The sequence below is a fragment of the Microcaecilia unicolor genome, chromosome 9 (assembly GCF_901765095.1).
Source record: "Microcaecilia unicolor chromosome 9, aMicUni1.1, whole genome shotgun sequence".
NCBI lineage: Eukaryota > Metazoa > Chordata > Amphibia > Gymnophiona > Siphonopidae > Microcaecilia > Microcaecilia unicolor.
In genome coordinates, this window is record NC_044039.1 from 149,116,074 (window position 1) to 149,132,340 (window position 16,267).

A 16,267-nucleotide genomic window follows, 5' to 3' on the forward strand; every position below is an offset into this window, starting at 1 on the left:
TTAGGAAACTGGAAGACTGGGCATCCAAATGGCAGTTGAAATGTAATGTGGACAAATGCAAAATGATGCACATCGAGAAGAATAGTTACCTGATGCTAGGTTCCACCTTAGGAGACAGCACTCAAGAAAAAGATCTAGGTGTCATAGACAATACGCTGAAATATTCTACCCAGTGTGCGGCAGCAGCCAAAAAAGGAAACAGGATGCTAGAAATTATTAGGAAAGGAATGCAAAATAAGACCAAGATTATTATAATGCCTCTGTATCACTCCATGGTGCGACCTCACCTTGAGTATTGTATTCAATTCTGGTCGCCTTATCTCAAAAAAGATATAAAGAAAAATTTCAAAGAAGAGCTACCAAAAGGATAAAGGGAATGGAACTCCTCTCATATGAGGAAAGGCTAAATAGGTTAGGGCTCTTCAGACTGGAAAAGAGACAGCTGAGGGGGGATATGATTGAGGTCTATAAAACCCTGACTGTTGTTGAATGGGTAGAAGTGAATTGATTTTTCACTTTTTCAAAAAGTACAAAGACCAGGGGATACTCAATGAAATTACATGGAAATGCTTTTAAAACAAATAGGAGGAAATATTTTTTCACGTAAAAAATTGTTAAGCTCTGGAACTCGCTGCTAGAGGATGTGGTAATAGCGGTTAGCATATCTGGGTTTAAAAATGATTTGGACAAATTCCTGGAGGAAAAGTCCATATAGTCTGTCATTGAGTTGGACATGGGGGAAGTCACTGCTTACCCTGGGATTGGTAGCATGGAATGTTGCTACTAACTGGTTTTTGCCAGGTACTTGTGACCTGGATTGGCCACTGTTGGAAGGAGGATACCGGGCCAGATGGGCCATTGGTCTGACCCAGTACGGCTATTATGTTCCAGTCCCAGAAAATGAACGCACAGGCTGACAACTGGGAGACCCATTTTAATAAGGACTTTTCAACAAGTCTGGCAGGTTCAGGTTTCCAAGTCAATGCAGATGTAGTTCAATAACCTCCGAGAGAGGAACTTTGCGAGAACGTGTGAAAAAAAAATCATTACCATCAGCTTTTATGTTTAGCCAAGAGAAAGTATCATTAAGATGCTTCTCGTTTTGTATTTAGGGGTCCTTTTACTAAGCTGCACTAAAAAAATTACCTGTGCTATCACCAGCACGAGTCTTTCCCATGCGCTAAGGCCATTTTTAGCACTGCTGGGAAATGGCCAATTTTCCTATTTCTACAATAATTAGTGCATGGCCGTTACTGCTTGAGCAGTTACCAACACCTACTTTGTAGGCAATAAGGGCTCATGTGCTAGCCATGCGCTAATCGGTTAGCATGCGCAACGAGCATGCCTACTCTCTGTCCCCAGCGCTAAAAAATAAAACACTATTTTTTAGCGCATAGGTAGCGCAATCCAAAAACTACCGCGGGATGCTTGAGCACACCCTGCAGTAGTGCATTTTAACCTGCAGTAAAAACACATTAGTGCTTAAAAGGACTCCTTAATTATAAAACATGATAAACATTCTTACTAAAATAAGGTAAAGGAGTCCAGACACTGGTCTACACTGCGGACATTTCACCAGCCTGATGCACAATCCAGAATAAAAAAAACCACATTGCTATTACAGAATCAAGGACTATATAGTCTGAAAAATTACAAACCAATAGCAATGTATTTCTCAAATTATCTTCTAATATATAAACGTCATTTCACTGTAATATTTCCCTACTAGCACTATAAGCTGACCAGTACTTGTGCCTGAAAACAATCACTATAGGTTCCTCTCTCATAGAACCCAGCTTCTGCATGCCAGAAGTCTGTTTATTTGACATTTATACCCCACATTTCCTCGCACAAATTCGAGTTCAATGTAGTCAACAAGCTACAAGACGACAGTACAAAATATGAAATAAAAATCACAATCCCACACATATCAACAAAGGAAAGAACTGTAAATACATGTGCAATGGTGGAAAGGGGGCGGGGAGAAAAAAAAAGTAGACATCAGTATCAATTAAAAGAATTTTTTTTAAAGGAAAGATTTCAAAAACGTGCAAAAAAAGTAAGTAATTATACTGGGATCTAATGTATTTTGGCAAGGAATTCTACCACTTAGTACCTCGGTAAGAAAAAGAAGCAGAATGTAAGCCAAATTATACTACTTTCTTACAGGTAGGAAAATGAAGATGCAGGTAGTCTCTCGCACCATAGGTAGCACTGCGAGAAGGCAAAGTGACAAGGAGCAAATCTGATTAAAATGCTGCATCTTCAGCATACCCAACAGAGCCTGGAAATTCTTTAGAAACACCCAAATAGTATCCAAGCCAAAATATATACAATTTAAATAATGAAAGGCCATATTTTACCTCCAAGTAAAACAGCCTCCACACAAATGGACCTCAGCTAATGAAAACAACTAAAAGCCACAGTGCTTTACAATGGCTGACACTGTGCCATATTTGGAGTGAGAGCTGATGTCATATCTCCACAGAAAGGCTAATTCCAAAAGAGATTATCATCCCAAATTTACAGCTAAACTTTTGTATCAAAAGCATTTATTTGGAGCACTCCCTTTACCCTAACTACTATGCAATATCATATCATATCATATCATATCACACACACACACACTCACAATGTAAAGAGTAGCCCCTCGCCCAAAAAACAAAAACTATCTTACAATCCCCTTGTGGTCAGTGGTATAGTCAGGGCAGAAGTAATCCCCAGCTTCTCTTGCCCATGTCAACTGTGATCTCTTGCAGAAGTCTCGCAAGATTGCTACTAGAGGTAATGCAGCCGTTTTGAGAGCACAGCAGAAACAACAGAGTCATTCTTGCCCTGACTACACCCCTGGACTGCCAGGGATTGTAAAATAGGCCCAATGGGGTCATCTACAGATGGGCAGGGGGGAATGCAACTCCCATTCAGAGGGGAAGGGAGGGAGGGAGGAAGACAGAACAAAAGCACACATTTTTGGCTTCCACCAAAAACGCATGGTCAGTTTCAGCCAAAACCAAAATCATGGCTGTAGTCTTTTGGCCAAAATCAAAACTGGGCAGAAAAAGGATTTTGGTCCAGTTCTGGCACCATAACCGAAATTCAATCAGCCTCTAAAAGGGTGAAGTACTTCACTGCCACCATTTTCTATGTTTCTGTGTTACAGAATGGAGGCACACTAATAAGCTTAACTCTAAAAAGAAAAGAAAAAGTTTGAGTGGCTGGTAAAGCAAGGAACTTCTAAAACCCTTAGCTAAGGGTCACCTTCAAAGAAAATGGGAAAAACAAACTTTTACGATAGGTGAAAATGACAACCCAAAAGAATAAAAATTAACTTAAAGGTGGCGTAACTAGGCTTTACCCCTTAAAGTTCTGAAAAATAAGACTATCCAAACCTGTAGTTGCATCAATAGCCATTATCGGAAGAGCACTGGTATGTGAAGGTGTGGACTAAACTCCATGCTGCACATCTCTTCAAAGCTTAACCTCCACAGATAATGCCATAGCCAAAGTAGCACAATGGCCTATCAGCTTTAACATGCTCTGAAGTCAAACCTGCTATTTAATTAGACCACATCCTTTCCAACACAGCAATCCCAACTTTGGACAAAAAAGTAAACAAAATGTTGTGTTTTATTTATGTATTTGGATGGGATTGATATACCCCCAATTATACATGGAGTATAGCTAAGCAGTTTACAAATACAAATTCTATATAAGTCAGAAAACAGAGGATGGAAGCTAGAAGATACTGGTGTGGGAAGATGGACTTATCTACTACAATAAAACTCACCCTCAACGTTCTGAGGACACTGACGTCAGTGAAGCCAAGCCCTGACTTCCTTCAAAAAGGTTCGAAGGTTCGTGGTGGTAAAGCCACCAAAATTGCTCCGGGCCCCGCCCTCGAGGGTGGAGCTATGGCAGAACAACGAAGGGGTTGGCAGGGAGGGAGGCGAGGGGGTGGGAAATCGCTCCGGGCCCCGCCCTCACGTCAAACGTCATGGCGTTGGGGGCGGAGCAATGGAAAAATAACGAACGGGTTGGCCAGGGAGGGAGGGAGGGAGGGGTGTTGGCTACGAACACCTTGCTAGCGTCCGTTTCATTTGCTCTGAAACGGGCCTCTTTTACTAGTATAGTATATTGTTGAAGTACCATTTTAGAAGAAACATAGGTGTGATCAAATAACCAGGTCTTAACTTGTTTCCTCAATTTGGAGAATGAGGATTCACTTCTACGTTCTAGTAGTAGGGTATGCCAGAGCTGCTGCCCAGCATAACAAAAGGTGCTGGTTAACTTCCTAAGGAGTTTAGCCCAGATATGGCTCCTGGGAGAAACGTAAAGACAACAGATGGAAGCTCAAAACTACCATAGATAGAAATCTGGATGGGTGCTAAGGGAAACTTTGGTCTTACCTGATACATTTTCTTTCCTTTAGTCACAGCAGATGAATCCAGGATGAATGGGTTGTGTCGATCTACCAGCAGCTGGAGATAGAGATCACCGAACTGAATCCTGTGACATCAGACGGCATGCACCCTAGTCAGCCAATATTCCTCGTAACAAAAGCAGAAGGATGCCTCAACCACAGGATGAACCCTTCTCACAGAAAGAACAGATCAAAACATGAACATGAAAATTGTATGCAACCTAAAGAGAACTGGAACCCAACCAGCATAGATAGATGGCCACCGATCTGCCAAACCAGATTTAGGCTCCACTCAGGACAAGTAGGCCACCAGGGAGGCTTCAACCGATTAACTCCTTTCAAAAAACGAATGATGTCAGGATGCTTAGCCAGGGAGTATTTTGTAGCCTAGCCCAAAAACAGGCCAAGGTCGCTACCCGTACCTTCAGAGAGTTGAGGGCCAGTTCCTTGGAAAGGTCATCCTGCAAGAATGTCAAGGGTGAGATAGCCCTCTGCGCACCACACCTCAAACACTCACCACACTCTAGCATAAGCCACATAGAACTCTTCCTTGCCTGTAAAAGCGTGGCAATAACAGAATTCAAGTAACCCTTCTGTTAAGTCGTAAGACCAAAGCGGGACATGTTGTTCATGCAAATCTGGCCCTGAGTAAGCAGGTCTAGATAGACCAGAAATCAGAGGGGGTCGTCTACCAGGAGATGCGCTAGTTCTGTGTACCACCAGCACCTAGTCCAGTGCCACCAGAACCACCCAAGCCAGGTGTCAACTGATCCTGTGAAGTAACCAGCATATCAAAGGCCATGGTGGAAACATATAGAGGAGGTCTGTTACAGGCCAAGGTTGGAGCAACACATCCAAACCCTGCAATCTGTACTTTTTTCTTGCGACTGAAGAACTGAAGCATCTTGGTGCTGTAGCGAGATGCAATAAAACCAGAACTGGACCCCCCCCAACTTTCGTGTCACCGCTTGAAAGGCTGACTGGACATTCAACACTCCTGCAATACGAGCTGCCGAGAGGAGCTGCAGGTTCTTCTCTGCCCAAAGCAGGAGCAACTGGGTCTCCTTTGCCAGAGGAACACTGCAAGTGCCCCCCCTGCAAACTGATGTAGGCCACTGTTGATACAAGATCTTCACTGGCTTGCCCCGCAGGTGATCCTGAAAAGCCCACAGAAGCCCTGCAAATTGCTCGAAGCTCGAACCGAATGATCGACTAGGAGGCCTCCAGGCTGAAATCTGTCATCATCACAATCCAGTCCGGAGAGGTCAACGGCATCCGCAAGTTGGAAGGAAGGAGCCACCAGGCCATGCAGGAGCCTGAGGTTGTAGTCCTGAGACACTGGGGATCAGCGGGAAAGAAGAGCTTTGGAGTGCCTTCATCCATGGCATATGTGCCTTCACCCATGGCATGACCTTGAGAATCGCCGTCATGGATCCCAGCACCTGCGCGTAATCCCAAGTGTGGGGGCTGGGAATATGGAGCAGGAGCTGAACCTGTGATTGAAGCTTTTCCCTTCTGTCATCCAGCAGGAAGACTCTGCCCTGCGCAGTGTTGAAGTGTGCCCCCAAACACTCCAATGCTTGAGGAGGCTCCAATTGGCTCTTGGAAAAGGTTGCTCATCCATCACAAAGACTGCAAGAGACAAATCACCTGCACCATATTTATTTATTTATGACATTTGTACCCCACATTTTCCCACCTATCTGCAGGCTCAATGTGGCTTACATAATTCCGCAAGTGGTGATTACCAGTTCCGGATAGGAGAAATACATAGTTGGGGCAAAGGGACAGATTAGGTTAGGTTACAATTAGGATCATTAAACTGGAAAGCAAGACAATTAGCAAAACAGTTGAGATATAGTGAATACATGCTGTGTAGTTGTGTTTTGTTAATTTGAATTTATGAGGAGTTGTTATTGTATGCTTTCTTAAATAAATACGTTTTCAATAGTTTACGGAAGGTCATGATGTCGTGTGTTATTTTTATGGATTTTGGTAATTCATTCCAAATTTGTGTGCATATTGTATTTAAAAGTGCTTAGCTACCTTGCCCTACTCTGTCCCAGTTACGACAGATGGGCTTTGTACCATACAGCCCTGCTACGCAAGCACACGCTATTTGTCAGGAACTATATGATCAAGGTTATGTGAAGTTTCCTTCTGTCCCCGCCAACCCTTCTATGCCTACTCTTTCACCTGAACACCTTACTCCCCCTAGATGGGACTCTTTGGGCGCACGCCCTAAACTCCGTCCTAAATCTGATAGGGATGACTCTGAGGAGCAACCTCCCATATTTCAGTCTTCCTCCCCTGTGGGGTGTGAGCCCAAGTCGTCTTTTGCAGATGACTCACTTCGGCTGACATTACCATCAGCCCTTCCACGGGCTACACAGATCCCTCCTGCTGCAGGTTCATTGCCTCCCCGCTCTACTCTGTCACCCCTTGGCCAAACATTGGCCCTAATGGGTGATGACATTGCTTTTCTTACTGAGGGACTCCGTACAATATGCAAGTCCCTTAGCACTGACATGTGTCCTGATATCCCCGACACGGTTGCATCCGCTGCCATGACATCCGAGTTACCCCCGCAACAAGACTCTATTGCTCACAACACCAGGCAGCATCAACCTAGAAGTTATCTTACCGCTGAAGGTACTAACCGGTGCCTTCCAGACGCTGGCAGGCCTCGTAAACCTATAGTGCTCCTTGCCACCGATACTGGCACTTCATCGACACTGCACACCCTATCTAATCCCCCTGCTACTCCTGCCCAATATGTGGCATTACATGAAAATTCATGGCACTATGTTCAGCCATGGATTGATGATCTTGCAGGATGGTCTGAGGCTCTCCAGCCCCAGTCCGTCCCTTACCCACGTGAAGGATCCTTGCGTTCTGACAAGCTCTTGTTAGTGCGTGATCTCATTTATGACCACCCTAATCCCCATTGGGACCAGGAGACCACATTATACTTAATCCAAGGCCTTCAGGTTTGGAAGAAGTATGAGAATCAGTTTCCCCCAACCGCTACTGTAGGCCCAACCACTTCCCCAGATGTTAAACTCTTACCCCTGCTGAACAGGATGTCAGCTGGTGTTCCTCATACAGAGTGCACTCCACTTTCGGCTGTTGAACTAAATGGCCTTATACTTCAGCTCCCAGATATTGCGATGGGTGGCAACCGAAGGTTGAAATTACAAGATATTACATTAGGTACTACTCTGTCAGTTGGCGACATGAAAGCGTTATTGGGAAGAACCCTGCACGCTAGTGTCACCGATTTATTCACTCAGGCGGGCTATGCCAAATTTGTTACTGACGACCAGTACGATGGCAACCCCTTGACAGAGATTCAAACCAGATTGTTCCAGGAGATCCGGACCATGTATCCGGCCCTCAAAGATATCTCTGTTATCACCTCCCAACGGTGGGAAGCGGGCTCCGAGCCTATTGAGGCCTACCTACTCAGACTCCAAGAACTCTTTAAAGAAGAGACGGAGGAGAAATTGGACTCCGATTGTAATACCACCCTAGGAAAAGGGGCCCTGCGAGGTCTGAACCTCACAGACTTTTCACAGGCTAGAGCTGATGTATGGTGGTATTGTGGCTGCCAGATAAGGATATGCAAATAGGCTTCCTTGAGGTCCAGACAGGACAGGAATTCTCCTGTCCTGACCGCAGCAATGACCGAATGCAGGTTCACCATCCGGAAATGCCGAACTTGCAAGCTCTCGTTGACATGCTTGATGTCGAGGACCAGCCTGAAGGAGCTGCCCTTTTTTGGGACCACAAAGTAAATGGAGTATCTGCCCTGCCCCTGTTCTGCGGGAGGTACCCGAGTCACCGCTCAAATATCCAGCAATGTCTGAAGGGTGTCTAACACTGAGGTCTGCTTGAAGGCGGATTTGCACTGGGATTCCAAGAAAGAATCTATGACCAGGGCAGCAAACTCGAGATTGTACTCATCTCGAATAATACCTAAGACCCACTGGTCTGAACTTTGGTCCACTTCCGTTAAAAGAGGGCTAACTGGCCCCCGATTTGCAGCTGTAGGGAGAGGACCAGCTGCCCATCATTGCATAGAGCAGGTGGGCTTCAGCACTCTGCCACACGAGGCACCTGTCTGACTGAAAGGACTGCTTTTGTTGATACTGCTGAAAGGCCAGTGCATGGCCCGGGTGATACTTTCTGGAGTTCCTGAGCAATAGACAAGCTTGCCCCGTCCTGGATGAAGTTCTAGCCCTATCCTCCAGGAGCTGCTGTGCTTTGGAACTCCCCTGGATCCTTAACTAACTTCTCCAAGTCCTCCCCAAAAGGCCAGCACCATCTGCCATTGCCCTGATCAGATCATGCAGGCATTTGGCCAGGTAAGACAGGCCGGTGTCTGTGTAAGGGATATCCAAGAATGCCTGAGAATCTACTGTGGCCAATACGTCTGCAGTCTACTGCACTCAGATCAAACAGGCCCTGGCCGTGTAGGAACTGGAGACTGCAGCTTGTCCCACTCTGGCTGAGAGAGCGGATATAAACAGACCATAGCCCTTGCCACCTTCAAGCTGGTGTCAGGTATCACCCACTGCACCACAATCAACTCCTGTATGGCTTTGTGCACGGGAAGGACTTCAGGGGCCACTTCATTGGAGTTCAAGGCCACCAAGGACCAGTCCTTGGGGACAGATAAGTGCTTGCAGAGCCCAGGTAATAAAGGAGGGCAACTCCTTTCAGTGAAAATCACAAACTATCCACCTCCTCTGCCTCCAATTCCCCCTCCTCCAGGGGTTCCATCATGGAGAGAGGCAAGGATGCTGCCGAGAGGCCGCCTTCAGAAGGCCCAAGGGACCGGGGGGGGGGGGGGGGGGGGGGGCTGAGAACCCCCTCAAGCTGTATCCTCTTGGACAAGGTGTCTACCTGCTCCAAGCCTAGGGAGATCTGAGCCCTCTAACTAATAGGGTTGATGTAATAGAAGGACAAACTCAGAAGAGAAAGGCTCCTGAGCTGCTGCACCTGATGAACTGTGCCCCCCAACATTGCTCTGAAGAAGCAGAGAGCTGTGGGCTCTCAGTAGGGGGTGCACGCCTCATGTCCAATTCCCCCCCCCCCCCCCCGCAGGACAAAATAGCTACTGGAGAAACCACAGTGTGAAGAGGGGCAGCAGAACGCAGGCTCAGCGATACAGCATGGGAACCTGTGGGCGCCTGATTTCCCCACCCCCACCTGCTCTTCCGCAGTCAAATTACAGTACAGGCACACACTGACATTGCTCCCCGCAGCAGAAGCAGCATTTAACTAAATCTGTGGCCATAAACACAGGAGCACCAGCAGGGAGAAAAAAATAAAGGGAAAGCAGTACTCAACCCCTCCCCCCCACAGGAATGGACAACCGCCTCGCTGCACACCACAGGCTGTGCTGGACCCCCCCCCCCTCCTCCACGCATACCCTGCACTAAGCAGAAAACCGCTGCCAGACACCCCCAGAGCACTGAATTTTTGCCAGTAAGCTGCTCTGTCTGTACTCTGATTTTTTTTGTTTTGTTTTTTTCTGTGAGGAAGGCCAGATATCACAGCTCAGGAGGGGGGTGGGGGTACTACCCTTGTGGGGGGACCTGGCACCACCAGGTGTACCCAAGCACACAGCCACAAAGACTTCTCTCCTGTGCTCACCTACACTGGGAGCCCAGAGCAGGAGTCAAGCAGAAGACAAGACCAGGAGTTTATGGACAGCTGTCCATCCACCTGCTGGATACAGAAAATGCTGGCAAACCAGGGAGCATGCCATCTGACGTCACAGGATTCAGCTCAGTGATCTATCTCCACCTGCCGGTAGATAGACACAACTCACTCGTTCCTGGATTCACCTGCTGATGATGATAAAGTAGCACAGATTAATATAAATCCCTTTAGGCTGAAGTATCTCACCTGGGCATCTAATTTTTTGGTAGCAGAAGTCTGAGAGCCCCAAGCTTTAGTAACTTCATGTTACATGTGTTAAAACCACATTAACGTTCTAGAACAGTGGAAAACTTCAAATGAAACAGGCTCAACATGAAATTGTACAACTAAAGTTGTACGGAAACAAATCTTCTATATAGTCGTGATATGCATCTATTGTACTAAGGTGTATCCTGAATTGCTTCTGAGCACAGATTATGATTTTATAGAAGTTATTCAAGCAGTTTTCACGTGGAAATGAAGAGAGGATTTAGCCCCTTACCTTCACACCAGATAATCTCCTGCATTTACAACCATAAGAACTTCAAGTGAAATCCTTTCTAGAAGCCAGAAGAATTTGAGAAGCTAAACTTGGAGACCACAGGAATGAAGTCATGAAGGCAAAAGGATCAAAGGTTGGGATCAGCAATCCCTGTTCTGCAATATTAAAAAGTGTGTGTGTGTGTGGGGGGGGGGGGGGGGGGGGGAGACACAGAACTTGGTTTCCTGATAAAAATAGACCTGAAGAATCAGAAAACAAACCTCAGACAAGGAGGAGCTATGAGGATTATAATTCTCTGTTTTCTTCTGCATTGTGATAAGGTTTTTGCCAGTACCAATATACATGGACACATACAAAGATGTCCCCTTCCACCAATACACCTCTTCAACACACCTCTTCAACAGAGCCTACAAAAGTCACCCTCAATGAAACAAATCATTCCTTAAACCACCCAAGTACACCAAAACACCTCTCACACGACCTTACCTAACACCTTTCTACCTAAATTCCTCTTTCACCTCAGCTTATGATCGACTGTTTTCTTAAATCATGTAATGACGTTCTCATTTCCATACTCTGTAAGCCACATTGAGCCTGCAAAAAGGTGGGAAAATGTGGGGTACAAATACAATAAATAAAAATAAAGGGAAAAGCCATCTGATGCTAGATTGCCTTTCTGACACCAACACCTTTCCTTTATGAGTTGTTGTGAACAGATCTCAAACTAATCCACCAAGAAAAAAAGGCTGGTCACTATATTGTGAATCAGAGAATACTCCTGGGGGTATCTAACAGAACATTTTTCTTTCCTGCCAGATAATCAGCCCTTAGAAATGCCATTGCTGAGCCAGCCCTGAGCCATTACTTGGCATTTCTAGACACAGGAAAAGAGAACCTGTTCTTCCCTACTTATTCAGGAACAACACTGGCAAGACTGGATGCAGCTGTGGCTAAAATAATAAAATGAGGATGATTTTTAAAATGTATACACCCTTCATCACATTGGAATGGAAAGCAGTGAGACTTTCTGAACACCTGCAGAACTAAAAGGTAGGCCAAACAGCACAGTGGGATGTCTTTCTATGTGTATACACGTTTTCTTTGATTCCAGAGAACATAGCCAGTCTTGGTTCAGAAAACGCATCTTGAACTTCATCAGTTGGTATTTTTTTCAAGGATCTAAAGCCTTGGATGGCATAGAATCCTCCTATATTTTTCAGAACTAGGAAATATACAGAATTAATTCTGTACAGTTAAAAACCTTTTGGTGGGTAATTTGGAAGTGAAGCCAACATAATCCATAGCCCTTTTAAAACTATCCAAAAGGACCCAGCAGTTAGTGATTACAGTTTGCAAAATGTCTGTGTAGAAACTTAGACATTCCTCTTACAGAGTTTTCTCCAGGATCTGGACTGAAACACTGATTATAGTCTCTGGATTCAGTAAAAACCCATCTCTGGTTTTGATTGGACAGAAAAGTGGCGCTTAGAGCTTCTACCTTCACAACAGAAGAGCCCGAAGCCCTTTTGTTATCATTGTTGAGCTGGAAAAGGCACTACCTAGGTTTTTGACTTTGGTACCTCCCAAAAGTGAAGAACATCTCGTAGGTTATAGCAGAGGAGAGGGCCTGAAGCAAGGTATGGCAGCCTCCCTGACCTTATCCTTCATAACACATTTAAAAAAAAAAAACCCTCTTTCAAATCTTGCAGCCAAGACTACGGGACACAAAAGTTAAATGGAAATTTTTTTTTTTTTTTTTAAATACTGGAGAAGTCCATTGAGATAGGCATGGGGAAGGTACTGCTTAGCCTGGGATTGGTAGCATGGAATATTGCTGGCTTTAATAAAATTTGGAATCTCCTTTAGGAATTTCCAAATTTTATTAAAGCTAGAATGTTTGAAGTCCAGGACTTTGACATTAAAATTAAAACTAAAGCACAGTCCAAACACACCAAACTCTACTGTGTGTGTAATGGCCACTGCTGCTCAGGTAAAGGTTCCTTATCAAACAGTAGATACACTCTCCCCCTTCACTCCCAATTTGATATCTATGGCCAGATCTGTCTAGCCCTCCCTCTGAAATGTGGATCTAAGACAACCCACAGTGCATCCTTTCTTCAAGCCCTCTGCATTCCTGTTGTTTTGATATTATTCTTAAAATAAAAGAGCTGCTACTCCCCCTTTTCGGCCATCTCTATCCCTACGACGCAGATTGTAGCCCAGCTGTATCTCATCCATAAGACTGACTGAACCACATTTCTGTAATAGCAACAGTATCCATGTCCTCCTCCATCATTAGGACTTAAATGTCAAACTTTGTTGCTTAGACTGTATTATTTTGTACTCACTGATTTCCAGCTATTGTATATTGGATTATGTCCTACATAGTCCTGTACCTTGGTCTCCTCTTCTACTTCACAGCTTATGAGCGAATGTCTAAGACAGGTTTTTATTTTCTTTTCTGTCATCATGCTTTATGTAATACAGAGGTTCCCAAACCTGGCCCTGGAGGCAGCCCAGCCAGTCAGGTTTTCACAATATTCACAATGAATATGCATGACAGAGATTTGCATTCAGTGGAGGTAGTGCATGCAATTATCTCTCATGAATATTAATTGTGGATATCCTGGAAACCTCACTGACTGGGCTGCCTCCAGGACCAGGTATGGGAACCACTGCCCTAATAGATAGGTAGAGGCAGCATCTAGTCTCCATGGGAACCAAACCTCTCATCTTTTTGGGATATCCCAAATGAAAATGCAGGAGATAGGTTTGCATACCAATTATGCAGTGCACATGCAAATTTATCTCCTGAAAGTCTTTATATTAGCAAACTCAAGTAATATATCCATGAAATTCAAGTATGTACAAATAAAAATCACAAACAGACCAAAACATCACATGAAAAATAACACAAATCTAGTCATTCACTCTTATACTAAAAACACAGTGCCACGAACCCATCTGACTCAATCAGATGCCCAACTAAAAAATGTAAGTTTTGATCTGCTTCCTAAACTAGTAGAAGTTAGTTTTAAGTCTTCAAGAAGCCAGCAGTGAATGCCATAATACAGGTAGTGCTAAGGGAAAAACAGCACCCTGGGAAATTCTGAAAGTACAGGCTTAACTGTTGGAATCACTAATTAACCATACTCAAGACCCTTTAGCCTGGTACTAAACATAACTTCAAAAACCAAATTCATTAAGAACTCTAAACACTCCAAAATAAGTCTTAAATAGATGTGTGGAAATGTATATTGGTGATGTTTTTAATGTTTCTGTGAATGTTTATTACGTAATCCACCTTGATAACGGCAGAATATAAATAAACAATAAATAAATACTATAGTGCTGAGATATGCAACCAGTGAAGCTGCTTAAGCTTTGGAAAACCTGCTAATGCATTCCCACTCTCATAAGGTGTGTGGTGGCATTCTGAACAATCTGCTAAGATTTAATGGTGTCACAAGGGAAACAGCAGAAGCTGCACTGCAATAATTCAACCCATTTACAACTCATGTCTCAACTGTACAAAAGTGATCAGACTCAAAGACTCAGTTTTCTCACAAAGCTCACTTTATAGGATTTAGTTACACCCTGTATAATATGGGCTTTCAGAGTCAATGGGGGGTGCAATTTTGGCCTGAGATTTTTTACAGTAGATATGCTGATCCCCAATACCAGCTTCAGAATATCCCACCTATACGATCTCTTCCTATATACTTAGCCAAACCCAGACTACAGAAACACAATTTAATAATGCTGTTCCCAGTATTGTCAAATTAAATTATGAGCTGTAAATAATCAACATAAAAGTGAAAATTACAGCCATAGCTCTTCACAAAGAAGCAAGCAATGACAAAAATGTTAAATAAGGCAGCTTAAAAAGCTGACCCTTGAGGCACTCTAGAAGTAATCCAAATCCAAGAGACTCATCCTCCCTCATCAGTACTTTCTACTTGAGATTAATGAGGAAAGAATAAAATCAAGACAAAACATTCCCCCAGATTCCTATATCTTGCAAGACTTTTTGAGATCCTGCCAGGTACTCGCAAGCTGGATTGGCCACTACTGGAAAACAGGATATTGGGATTGATGGATCTTTGGTCTGACTCAGTATAGCAGTTTTTATGAGCAATCAAAATCTCAAAATCAAATTGTATCAAATGCAATTGAAATATCAAAACTAATGGAGGAAAGTTTCCCTACAATTCATCTTCTACTGTACAAAATCCAGCAGAGAAACCACCAATATTTTCATGTTATGTCTATTCGAGAATCCACATTGAGCAGAATGCGGTACACACTGGCCATTAAAAAAAAAAATCAAACAAAATATGACAAGCAGCAATAACTGCTGTAATCTATTCTATTACTATTAAACTTTATGCAGACAAGCAGCAATTCAGATTAACAGCTGGCATTCAAAGAACCACTGACAATCTTACTCAAACTAGAATATAATATTTCTGAACATGAATAGGACTGGGGAAACTGAACACCAACCTTCCTGTAAACTCAAGTTAGCACTAGAAACTGGGAGACAGCAGAAATCACCATCCCACACCCATAGAGTTCTTTAGTATTACAACCTTTTCTAAAAAAAAAACACACACACAAAAGTACAGTTAATATGCCAGCAAAAGTGCACACTTCAAAAGAAACTACAGATTTGATAAAGTTCTTATCAAATATTCATTTGGTATGGCCTGAAAAATCAAGTGGATTGGTTTCTAGGGGTATTGGGTATGGTCTACTCCTGGGGGTGGGGGTGGAGGGGGGGAAGCAGATGGATATGGCTAGCATCTCCTTTAGGGCATTCAAGTACCTCACAAGACCAAAAGCGGCACCCTGGGCAAGTTCTCAACTTGAACCTCAATGGAAATGACCATAGCTATTACCTGCACAAAATCTACAGGAAAGATCCTATGGTGGGGAATTGTTCCCTTGTCCCAGGACGGGGGTCAAAGAGGAAAAGGAGTATTCTTTCTTCAGAAACTAAACTCTTCCAACTGATAAAAGTCAATTTCATCCTTGATGGAGAAGTAATAGAAATGGTACATGACTTCAACCTGCTTGGATCGATAATGAAACAAAAACAGTCAAGAAATCCAATTACAAATTTCTCTTGGCAGAATAGTTATGAAGGACCTAGACAAGATCTTCAATTGTAGAGCTGCATCTCTGCATACACAGATTTGACTTGTCCAATCCATGGTATTAATGTCACTTAGATGTAAGAGTTGGACAGTGAAGCAGCCCCCCCCCCCCCCTCACATGACTCCAAATCCAATAAAGAGGGAGGCCCCAGAGCCAACCCATTTCCCAGGTACAGTCTAGGGAGCTCCCTGCAGTTTTCCCATGTATCACAACTCCATTTTCACTGTACACCGAGCAAAAGGTACTGGCAGATGTGCTTAAATGCCAGATCCTGAGAAAAGTACCCCAGTAAGACTCCACCACAGACAAGGGTTACAGCATGAGGCTTTGGGAGTTAGGTCCAAAGGCTAAGAAAAAAAAACCAAAGAGAAAAACAGCTGCACTAGTCCACCTACATCATCTGCTGGAGGCAGAGAAATACTGGACTGTTCCTGGCTGCACCACCTGTTATACTAAATTTTCAAGTTTCTGCCTCC

General features: G+C 43.9%; 1 protein-coding gene across 2 annotated transcripts in view; it reads right to left on the bottom strand.

Annotated features, from left to right (window-relative positions):
* The window catches only part of BAHD1 (bromo adjacent homology domain containing 1), a 331,169-nt gene that overhangs the window by 65,994 nt on the left and 248,908 nt on the right, over positions 1-16,267 (bottom strand). The window lies entirely within an intron of this gene.